Below are 12124 nucleotides of genomic sequence, written 5' to 3' on the forward strand. Positions count from 1 at the left end.
GGAAATTATTTTGCTTACTATAATAAGCTGACAGGTAAATCTCTTATTACGCATAGATAATAGCAATGTTACATATTTTTAATGTTTATTTATGTTGAGAGAGAGAGTGAGCAAGCAGGGGAGGGGCAGAGAGAGGGGGAGAGAGAGAGAATCTCAAGCAGGCCCCATGCTGTCAGCACAGAGCCTGACATGGGGCTTGATCTCATGAACCATAAGATCATGACCTGAGCAGAAATCAAGAGTCCAATGCTTAACTGACTGAGTCACCTAGACACCCCAGCAATGTTACATATTAAGAGTTATACACTGTGGAGCTGGACCCCTTGAAGTTCTTTTACCTATTGGCTATTAACTTGGACAAGTTAGTTAACCTCTTTGTGCTTCAGTTTCTTCACCTGTAAAATCGAAGTAATAATATTGTTTGCATCATAAAATTCTTGGTAAAATTAAATGCATCACTGTATTTATGGTTTTTAGAATACTGCCTAGTACCTTGTAAGTGCTATGCTTTTTCTATTGTTACAAATTGATACTTAGGATGAAGGGAAGAAGTGTTCCATAAGGAACAGCTAGAGGACCAGTTTTCCAATGAGTGATCAACAAAAATCTCTTTAAGCTCGCAACTGAACAACAGAAGCTATAGAGTGACATGACTTGAGTAACCAATTTTAGAAGATCACTCTGATCCCACAGAAAGTAATAATCCTGATCCCAGGAAGTAATAATATTGTTTGCATCATAAAATTCTTGGTAAAGTTAAATGCATCACTGTATTTATGGTTTTTAGAATACTGCCTAGTACCTTGTAAGTGCTATGCTTTTTCTATTGTTACAAACTGATACTTAGTTTGAAGAGAAGATCTGTGGGAAGGGACTGGAAAGAGTCAAGCACAAAAGCAGAGAAACTGGTTAGAAGACCATGGGAGCAGTGCACATGAAAGACTGATTTGGGCAGTGGAGATAGAATGGAATATATTTGAGATATATTTTGAAGGTTGTAGTAGGCTGAATAATGTCCTCACACAAAGATACCTATATCCAAATGTCTGCAATTTGTGAATACATTATGTTACATGGCAAAGAGGAATTTGAAGATATAATCAAACTTACTGACCTTAAAGTCATAGGGAGAATAGCTGCAATTACCCAGGTAGATCCAATCTAATCACATGAGTTCTTAAAGAAGAGAATTGTTTCCAGCTGGAAGAAGAAAAGGGCTTCAAAGAGACGAGGTATAAAGAGAGGTCAGTGATCCCAAGCTTGAGAATGATGTGGCGGATTGTTGCTCGCTCTCTGTCAGAGGGCCTTGTTTGTAAGGCTGGAGAGAGACTTGAAAATTTAAGGCAGGCCCCCAGTTAACAGCCAGCAAAGAAATGGGCCTTAGTCCTACCGCCACAGGAAACTATATCCTGCCAACAATCGAATGAGCAGGAAGCAAAGCCTTCCGGTAAAAGCCCAGCTGGCTGATGCCTTAATTTGGGGTTTGTGAAACCAGGAGCAGAGACACCAACTGAAGCAGCCTAGCTTTCTGAACTACAGAACAGTGAGTAACAAACTTTTTTCAGGTCTTTTATTTATTGTTTTTGTTTGTTTTGTTTTAAGCCACTAAACTGACTCATTGTGGTCATTTGTTATGGCAGCAGTAGGAAACTGCTGCATTTATATATTGATATCAGTTATCCTCATAGACTGAGAGTTTCATAAGCACAGGGATTGTTTAGCTCACCACTCTACCCCAGAGACCTATTCCACTGTTTAGCATTATACTAGGTGCTCAATAAGTATTTTGTTGCAAAAACGAGACAATGAAAATTTGTATAACTTGACTAATGTCACACAATTAGTGTTTGAACCAGGCCTTGACCTCATGCAAGAACACCATCTATAATGAATTGTTCTGAACACTGGAGAGTGTGTATAAAGTCTCTGATGTGCAGTTGACATTCAGTAGCTATTAAATCCTCCATTTCCCCTTAATTATCCTGACCCCAGTTCAGACTGTCCTCATTGTACTTCTGGCTAATACTAATGTCCTAATGGGCTTCACTGACTTTAGGCCCTCTCTCTTCCAATCAATTTCTTACCAGATTAATATTCCACAAACACATTAAGTGAGACAATGTCTTTGCAAGAACAGGGCCAACTGTAAAGCCTATGTGTTATTACTATTATTACCATCACTCCTGCTTCTATGCTGCATTAAATCTGCTGAGCCAAGCTTCCAAGGTGCCAGTGTCACAGACACTTCCCCTGTTCTCCCAGGTATGTTCCTCAGCATTCCTCAGTATGTACCCATCATGCAAGCAAAGCCACCTCTTCTCTTTTGGAGAAACAGCCTAGACTATGACCCTAGACCTTTGCTTATACCCTTTCTGGCTCCCCTTTGTAAATTTTGCTCTGACCTCAGCTTTAAAACCCACCTCCTTCTCACAAAGTTTTCCTTAACTACGATATCCATTGCTGGTCTCTGAATTCCTATAGTACTGAACTCTGATCCATGCTCTTTTGTATTTATTTATCTGGTGTATTCCACAGTCCTAAACTGAATGCCTTTTATATAACAAATATTTTTCATGGTATAAACTGTGACCTTTGCTCAATACTGTTTTGGAGATAGTTTTTGGCTCGTTGATATGTGTGGGTATGAGTCTTGCCAGCTCTACAGTAAACCCCTTGCAGAGTCACTTGAGAAGCTGACCTCTGGAGTCAAACAGGTTGCATTCAAATTCCACCTATATCTTACAAGCTGATTGACCTTGGGGAATTTCTTTAACTTCTCTAAAACTTAATTTCCTCATCTATAGAAAGGAGAGAATAATGATATACTTCATTGGGTTGTTGCTATGGGAAATAAATTTGTGTAAAGCTCTTAAAATATTCTCTGGCCTACGAGTGTTTGATACACATTATCCATTGTTATTTTTTACTATTTTAACCACTATTCTGTGTCTTCCACAATGTCTATTACAATGCTGAGCACATAGTGGGTGTTGGATAAATATCCCTCACTAAATAATTATTGAAAAATAAGCTATATCAGATGGCTAATCTAGCAAAGGAAAATCAGGGGAAAAAGGTTCAAAGAATTATCAACTGGGGGCGCCTGGGTGGCTCAGCTGGATAAGTGTCCAACTTTGGCTCGGGTCATGATCTCACAGTTTGTGGGTTTGAGCCCTGCATCAGGCTCTGTGCTGACAGCTCACAGCCTGGATCCTGCTTCAGATTCTATGTCTCCCTCTCTCTCTGCACCTCTCCCGCTCACACTCTATCTTTATAAAAAAAATATTTAAAAAATTAAAAAGAATTATCAACTGGACTGAACATTCAATTGACAGAAGCCAAGAATTAATTAGGGAAACGAAGATAGCCACAAATTATTCCAGTGTATATAAATCAAGCTAAGAAACAGGGTAGTCAGGATTATAGGGTAATTTTATTTTTTGAAAAATTTAAATTGCTAATTAACATGTGTTTTCAGTAAAAAAGAAATTCCAGCAATAGAGAAAGTTGGTAATATGACCTTTATCCTCACCTCCCACTATTCCCACAGCTCAGAGGTACCTACTAGGAAGAGTTTGTCTGGTTTTCCCAGAATGTTCTGTGTGTGTCATTACTTACCTTTCCAATCCTCTATTTCCTCATTTTGAGAATGAGCAAATACAAATTTTTTGTAGGAATGTTTCAAAAATTTAATAAACTACACAATATAATAACCAAAGTTAATTTGAGGACAGCATAACTTTATAGGCATAGAGGGAAAAGAGCAGAGATCTGTCAGAGTATTTTCAAGGTGAATCAGAGATTAATTCCCATGAAGGTAGTAAATCTCAAATGTATCACTAAAGATTATTATAGAGCATGCTGTTTCCTAAATCCATTCAAGTGATTGTACTGTTCAAACAGAAGGTTGTAGATGAATTAGCTTTTTAAAATGTTTAAGAAAGAAAATAAATATGTGCATTTATAATTATTCATCACAAAGTCAGTGTGCCAAATTTAAAGCATGTTGTTTAGTAATCAGAAAAGCTGATGAATAAATTGGGGAAAAAAAATAGAGAAAAAGAAAATGAATAAGCAATCACTGGATAGCAAAAGAGTAAATGAGGAAGTTAGAGCATGGAGCCCATGCCCATGTGCACAGGATGAGTCTCTGCAGTGTTATTGTCCAGCACTTGCCCTTTGAGCAAGAACAACCTAGTGAACTTCCCCTGGCCTCCTCGTCTGCTGGCAGTACGCCAGACAGAGAATGAAATGGACTACCATAGCTTTCCCTTTCTACCATGCATCTTCACCTCCTCTTGCTCTGTTTCACTCTTTGGACTCCTACTTTACCTCTCAGTGTTATATGATGATGATAATAAAGACTGATGGTGACAGCAGTGATGATGGCAGTAGTTTAATGACAAGAGTATCAATGGCAGGCTAGAAACATACATATTCAAAAAATGTACCTTTATTTTATTCTTCCTCATCTAAATCACATTTCTATTTCAAGTTGCAGTTCCTCCAAGTCCATTTGAAATCTCCCCCGACTCTTTTCCCAGGGTTGTGTCTGTGTTATCACATGGTGACAAGGCAATGGGGTGTAGGTGGGTGGCCTTTAGGATTCATCACTCTTTCAACCCAGCTTCTATTCCTGTCTATAGATCCTTCTGATATTCTTAAGCCATCTGGGAATTTAAAAAAACCCTCTGGTGTTATCTCTCATCCTTTACCATCTCTAAGACTCTGTTGGGTACACAGGAGACATTCTGCTGCACCTGCCCACACTAGGGTACCTTGGAACTCTGTGAGCTGCATTAAACCCATCAGTTTAGGCACAGCCCATACTATGTTCAGGAGGCAGCATGGCCTGTCAAATCATTCTCACACTTTGAATATCTGACGTCTCCTTATACCACATGTCTCTAAAGTCCTCTTCTATTTCTAGCTGGACAGAGTTTTAAGAATTCTCCTTTTAAGCATTAATGTGAATAGAGTAGATCGGACCTCCATGGATAATACAAGGTAATGTCCTCATTTTAAGGTACATAACCTGAATTACATCTACAAAGTCTCTTTTGCCATCTACCATAACATATTCCCAAATTCTAGATATTAGGGTATGAACATCTAGGGGTGTGGGCTGGATTATTCAGGCTAACACAGTATCCAAAATATACAGCAAATATGTTCAGTTATCTTTATTCCCATTGCTCCAAATAAGTCTTTTATTTGGATGGTTTCATTGACTTCTCAGTTTCCCTGCTTTTGTTCTTGCCCTTTTCCAGTGTCTTCCTACAGAGTAGTGAGAATGATCCTCTAAAGTATGTTATTCAAGTACTGCCACTCTGTAGCTTCTATCCTTCTAAAGTCTAAGTTCCTCAATCTGATCACAGGGACTTGTGGGCTCTGATGTCCTTTTATTATCACTAGTCTTTTGTTTTTCCTCACCCTACCCCTTTGTCACCAGGCTGTAATCCCAGTGACTGCTTGGAGTCACTGAGATCTACCAGTATTGTCTTACCCTTGTTACTGCCTATCCAGAATTCTCTGTGTGGGCTACTTCCTCCTTACCATACTTCTCTCTACAGCCTGCCTTAGCTGTCTCAATTTCTTCTTTCAGTTCTGCACTTAAAGAGCTTTTTGTGGCCCACCATTGAGAAAATTGGTCTGCATCTGTTTGTGATTCCTATGGTTCTTTCTCCCTCGCTTGGACCATGTCCAGAAGGCAGCATAAAAATTCCTCCGTATTAAGGGCCCCACTTTTACTCTAGCTTTTCCATAAAGTTTTCCCTCCATTCCTGTGTCAGGATGCTATCTAGTTTCTATGGTGGGATGCAGATCTCTGAGACTGTTTTCTGTGTTCGATGTTTCTATAGGACTTGAACTTCAGAAACTCAAAGTACTTTTCTATAAGTTTATTAGAACTTCCCTCCCCTGAATCAGTGGATGACATGGACCACATGTCAATGAATAAGTTACAGGGCAACAAGCTTGACTGAAAAATCTGTTAATATTTTAAAATATCATCCAGACATAACGATAAAAATCATGAAAAATAACTACCATTCACTGAGTACTACTTATTGCCTGTAAAAGTACCACTAAATGCCACATGTTTTGTTTTAATATTAATTTATTTATTTTGAGAGAGACAGAAATAAAGAGAGCCAGCCGAAGAGGGGCAGAGAGAGGAGAGAGAGAATCCCAAGCAGGCTCCATGCTCTCAGCATAGACAGCCTGACAGGGGTCTCAATTTCATGAGATCATGACCTGAGCCAAAATCAAGAGTTGGTTGCCTAACCAACCAAGCCACCCAGGTGCCCCAATGCTACAGTTTTAATCTTCAAAATAGTCCTGTGCCATAGGTAATATCCCATTTTATTGATGAGCAACCTGAGATTTCAAAAAGATAACAAAGTGCTATTTTCAAAGTCTTCTAATCAGAAAGATCAGTGTCTTCGTTCTGGCAAAAATGTTGAGTTGTTGTTGTTGTTGTTGTTGTTGTTCATACCTGCTTTGGGCAATAGTCTTTTTTTGTTTCTTATAGGCCCTGGAGCTCTCTTACCCATTAATGACTTTTTCTCTTGGAATTTGAGGAAACATCTTGAATGCCTTTCTCATGTATAGTAACTGTGAAGAGACATGTGGTATATATATTTGACAACATTGCGATTCGTCATCAAACATATTAGAACAGGTGGTTTGAGAGTGCAGTCACCATGCAGAATTTACAGAATTTAGAAGATTTGAGTTCAAGGATGATAGAAAGACATGATCAAGAAATGCAGATGAAGCAGTCAATTCTCCAAAAGAGAAGTTGTGTCCAAAGCTGGGAATCTGTGGACATCAAGGAGCAAGAGTTACTTGAAAGAGCCAGAGAGATAAGGGAGAAAAGCTGAGGCAAGGTGTCTTTTAGGTGGAGGGGTCTTTAGAGGGATTACTCAGGGTGTTCCATTTAGCATCACACAGTCCTCAAAGAGCCTTGCTTTTATGTTCCCAAGAGCCTTGCTTTTATGTTCCCAAGGAGGCTCCAGGCTTGATACTAACCAGACTGAATTCTCTGTGAATATTCTGTGGTGCAGACCTTGAATGATTTACAAGTAGAAACTTTTGAATCTAAACAAAGAGTCACAGGAAGAGAATACTTCTCTCACCTTTAGTTTCCTAACATGCTTAGGTGTTTTATGCCAGCAGGGAGGGATGCAAACCCACATCCCTATAATACAGATGGAAGATAATTATATATCTTAAACATTTTTAACTGCCAACCTGAGTAGGGTTTTAAAAATGGATACCTGCCTTAAAATATCCAGATGGAACTAGATCAAATATCTAATAAATGTAAGAGTTATTAATAATGAATAAGGCATTCTGAATATCTAAGTAAGAAGGAGAAAATTTTAGAAAATCTAAACATACTTTATAATAATTTTAAGTCCTCTTTGGTGATTTAGCATCAGATCAGCAAATATTTCTATTTTCATAAGGTTGAAGTCAATGATTTTAACTATTTTTAATGTTTTATTTCAAAATAATTTTGATTTACAGGAATGTTGTAAAGATAGTACAGGAAAATCCCATATATTCCTCATTCATTGTCTCTGATGCTAATTGTAAATTACCATGGCACATTTGTCATAACTAAGAAACTATCATTGGTAAATTAATATTACCTAAACTCTAGACTGTGTTTGAATTTCATCAGTTTTTCCACTGAACTCCTTTTTCTATTTCAAGATCCAACCCAGGACACCACACTGTATTTAGAAGCTGCTGGGTTTCTAGAAAGCTAACTATAGCAGACAACCTATTTCTTCATTTTGTAAGGTGCAGTTTACAGCAGTTTCTTCATGTTGCTAGAACTTGTTTGAAAAGAGATACATTCAATCTGCTGATGGGTTTTGTCTGAAGTTCTGCAAATAAGTCTTGTCTCTAGGTGAGCTAATTATTTTGGTAGTGGGAAGACCAACTGGGTGTTAAGAAATTTTTGGAGATAGGTCAGTATACAGCAGTAATATAAACTTGGGGATTTTTGTTTCCTAATTTAGACCAGAGCTTCTCACCCACTGACATTGTTCCTAAATCAACACTACTATTGATTCAGATGAATATATTTTCAGTATGGGGTCAATAAAAGAAAAAAACTATGATTAAATTTTATTATTATGGTTATGTGTAATGATATTTCCTTAGGAGTAAATAACATTTAAAACAATCTGACCAATCATGTTCTTCTCAATTAGATTCATATTTTCCATGGAGTACTTCTTAAAAACTTTACACTTAAGACTACTAATGAGAGAGAGAATCCAACTCGGACCCTTGAGATCGGGCAGCTTATTAAAAGAGCCTTCCAAAAGAGAAAAAAATACATATATCTTTGAAGTGTTTAGCTTTGACTTAAAAAGTCATACATTTTGCATTTTATTCCATGATGTATTTGCTTTGTTTTCATATAAAATTAGTGTTCTAAATTATTTAATACCAAGTCAAAACTGAGTTATGTTTATCCTGTGCCTTCATAAACCATCTTGCACTCTGATGGTTGAGGGTACGGCTGTCTGTCCCTTCTTTTTTTTTTTTTTTTTTTTTTTTTTGTTGTTGATAGGATTATTATTTTTTTTAACTTTTTTTTTCAACGTTTATTTATTTTTGGGACAGAGAGAGACAGAGCATGAACGGGGGAGGGGCAGAGAGAGAGGGAGACACAGAATCGGAAGCAGGCTCCAGGCTCTGAGCCATCTGCCCAGAGCCCGACGTGGGGCTCGAACTCACGGACCGCGAGATCCTGACCTGGCTGAAGTCAGATGCTTAACCGACTGCGCCACCCAGGCGCCCCTGGCTGTCCCTTCTTGATGAGCAGACCGGTTAATGGAAGTCCATGCTAATCCAGGTGTTTGTTAAATTGCAGCCCTGATTAATCTCTTTAACCAAATCTCTTTGTACAAACATTATTATATTTTATACTCAGGAGAAAAATGTCTTAGTTCCAGGACTTAAGTCTTCATACTTCTGAATTAATAAATATGTGGTTCCTTCTGTCTTCAATGTACTTCCAACTTTATTCACCTACCAACTCGTGTGTATGATGAAGAAGTTACAGACATAGGCCTTGGAGTCAGGGAAGCTGGGCGTCTGGACTACTCTAAACCAACATGTAGGACACTCTTTACCATGTAGTCATGGCATTTAACCTTCTAGCACTGTTGTATATCAGCCAAATGACCTTGAACAAAAACTCCACTAAGCCTTAATTCCAACAATGTTAAATTGAGATTGATCATAGTAACTAGCTTTCAGATTTATTATGAGAATTAAATGGTATGGTGCATGGAAAGCATTTAGCCAACTGTCTGATCCATAGTCACAGCTCAGTTATTTTGTTAGTATATTTTAAGACCCAGTTCCAATGTCATTTCTTTTTTTTAATTTTTTTTTAACGTTTATTTATTTTTGAGACAGAGAGAGACAGAGCATGAACGGGGGAGGGTCCAGAGAGAGAGGGAGACACAGAAACCGAAACAGGCTCCAGACTCTGAGCGGTCAGCACAGAGCCGGACGCGGGGCTTGAACTCACGGACTGCGAGATCATGACCTGAGCCAAAGTCGGATGCTGAACCGACTGAGCCACCCAGGCGCCCCATCCAATGTCATTTCTTCTGTGGAGTCTTCCTCTTTTTTCCATGGAGAATTAGTGGCCTTTACTTTGGGTCTCATTGCATTTTTGTTTTACTTAAAAAAAAACGTAGAGGATTGTCATAGGTGAATCATCATATGCTTTTAAGTAATGAGATTATAAAACAGCAGGTACATTATATGTGTGAGATAACCATGTTAACAGTGGAGTGTTTTCTTTCAACACCTCTGTATTTTTCAAACTTTCTATAACATGCATTTTAGAATCTGAAATGAAGAAAGCAATGTAATACTGTTCTAACCATCCACATTAAATTTATTTTATCAAAGTAACACATGCACATATTTCCCTTTTCTGCCACTCCCTAACTACTAAATCCTGATCCCCAAAGCATATCATTTTCAAATCTTTTGATTGTTTCTCCCATTTGAGATTCTAAATAACATGCACATATTATTCCTCCATTTTTCCATCTTAAACTTCTTTTGGCTTTCTAGTATAGAAAGTCTTGGACCACTTCTCTCTTGAGCCACAACCTAATTTTCCAATATCTTTGTCCATCCTCTCAGTACAGTTAGATTATAAGAGTTTTCATTAAATCATTATACCACATTGTTATTATGACTAAGTATAATTCATACCTTCACTATGCAGTTTATTATGTTTATCTTGTATATTTTGGTTTCCTGGAATTAATCATTGTTACATTATTTGTTTGTTCAAAGATTATGTACCTATCATTGCTTCTTCTCAAACTCTCCCAAGAAAGAGCCAATTACCTCTTAATAGCAAATGCATCCAGTGGTCTTCCCTGCACCACCCCCATTTCCACAGACCTCTTTCCTAGACCCCTTGTGCTTTTGATCACTCAGGACTGCTTCCTGAGATTTCTAGGCCTCTCTCGTGGACTGAATTCTGTCCCTCTAAAATTCATGTTGAAGCCCCCAGCCCCCAGTACTTCAGAATATGAGGATATTTGAAGATAGGGCCTTAAAATAAGTGATTAAGTTAAAATTAGGTCATTAGCATGGGCCCTAATGCTATCATTATCCTATATTTCTACCTTTTATTTTTTGAATCTCCAATATTTTATTATGTAGTCAGTGTTTGTTGATATTTAGTCACATATTTACTACTTGTTTTGCTTTAGTTGCTTCTTGCAGTTCTATCTGGGAGAAACTCCCTTCTGTTTTAAATACACCCTTAAGAATTTCTTTTGTGTAGGGCTATTGCTGGTAAAGGCTTTCTGTTTTTGTTTGTCTGAAAATGTCTTCATTCTACTCTTGTTTTACAGAGATGTTTCTAATGGGCTTAGAAATCTAGATTGTAGTTATTTTCTCTCAATACATGGAATATATCATTCTGATTTGTATTGTTACTCCTGAGAAATTGGCTCCCCTTTTATCTCTACTTTAAAAGCCTGCCTGCTTTTAAGATGATCTCTTTTTCTTTATTGTTCTGTGTTTCGCTGTAATGTATGTAGGATCTTTTTGTTTATCCTGCTTGTGATTTATTTGGCTTCATAAAAGTGTGGATTTGTTTCTTATTTGTACTACAAAATTGTCAGCAGAATTTCAGTTCAGTTTTGCTAATGTCCATCCCTTTTCTTCTCTTGGAACTCTGAGATGTGTTAGATGTTCTTACTCCAGTCATCTGTGTCTTTTTGCTCCTCTTTTATATATTCCATGTCATTTCTCCATACTGGTTTGAGATAATTTCTTCAGATCCATCTTCTACTTTATGAATTCCCTATTCTTTTCACTCTAATATTTGGCTCAACATGCCTGTTCAATTTTGAGCTATTTTCAATCTTGTTGATTTTAGTTTCTCCTCTCTAGACATTTTCAACGTGTTTTATTTCTTTAAGCATATTATTTAGTTTAAGCACTGTTACTTGAAATCTATATGTGATCACTTACTGTGATTTTTTTTTTAAGACTGGATCTGTTACATGTTGTTTACAGTACTTATTAATGGTACTTTGTTTCCTTGTGAATCTAGTTTTTATTTTTATTTTCTTTTTCACGAGCTTATTTTCCTTGGAGGTTTATTTGAGGAGAATTATTTGAGGCCTGAGATGAAAGTGAATACTACAGAGGTGACTGGCCAAATGCTGGATCACTCTAAATCTGTGACTGGGTTTCTTTTGAATCAGAAGTTGAAATTACATATCAAAAACTTGGGTAAAGGCTATGTTATGGTTGTCAATTCTTAGTCATTTTTCATTTGAGATTCAGGGTCAAGGTTCAAGACAAAAACCTTTCAGTCCACTGAAAGAGATTTAATTGGTTTTGGATTTGGTGCTAGATCATCCTTATCCCAAAGAAGTCCTTATACTTTTATGGGCCCTAGCTTTACCAGAGAAATCCATTTGGCTCCTTGTTTTTGGCAGTACTTGGGCTTTGTTTCCTGTCTTTTTCATTCCTTGAGTCTATGAAAGCTGGAACTCAAGTTCATATAGTTTGGCAGTTGTCCTCAGAGTGAATTCCAGCCACAGAGCTC

General features: G+C 37.5%; 1 long non-coding RNA gene across 4 annotated transcripts in view; it reads left to right on the forward strand.

The window, feature by feature from the left end:
• Positions 1-260: 260 nt before the first annotated feature.
• Positions 261-12124, forward strand: part of LOC102900237 — a 166338-nt gene continuing 154474 nt past the window's right edge. Inside the window, exon 1 of one of the 4 annotated variants that reach the window (XR_006586248.1) lies at positions 261-1543. This is a non-coding gene — a long non-coding RNA (uncharacterized LOC102900237). The remainder of the gene's footprint in view (positions 1544-12124) is intronic. The other 3 variants (XR_006586244.1, XR_006586247.1, XR_006586245.1) reach the window with 3 other exon arrangements.

Source organism: Felis catus, chromosome D1 (genome assembly GCF_018350175.1).
Source record: "Felis catus isolate Fca126 chromosome D1, F.catus_Fca126_mat1.0, whole genome shotgun sequence".
NCBI classification, from domain to species: domain Eukaryota; kingdom Metazoa; phylum Chordata; class Mammalia; order Carnivora; family Felidae; genus Felis; species Felis catus.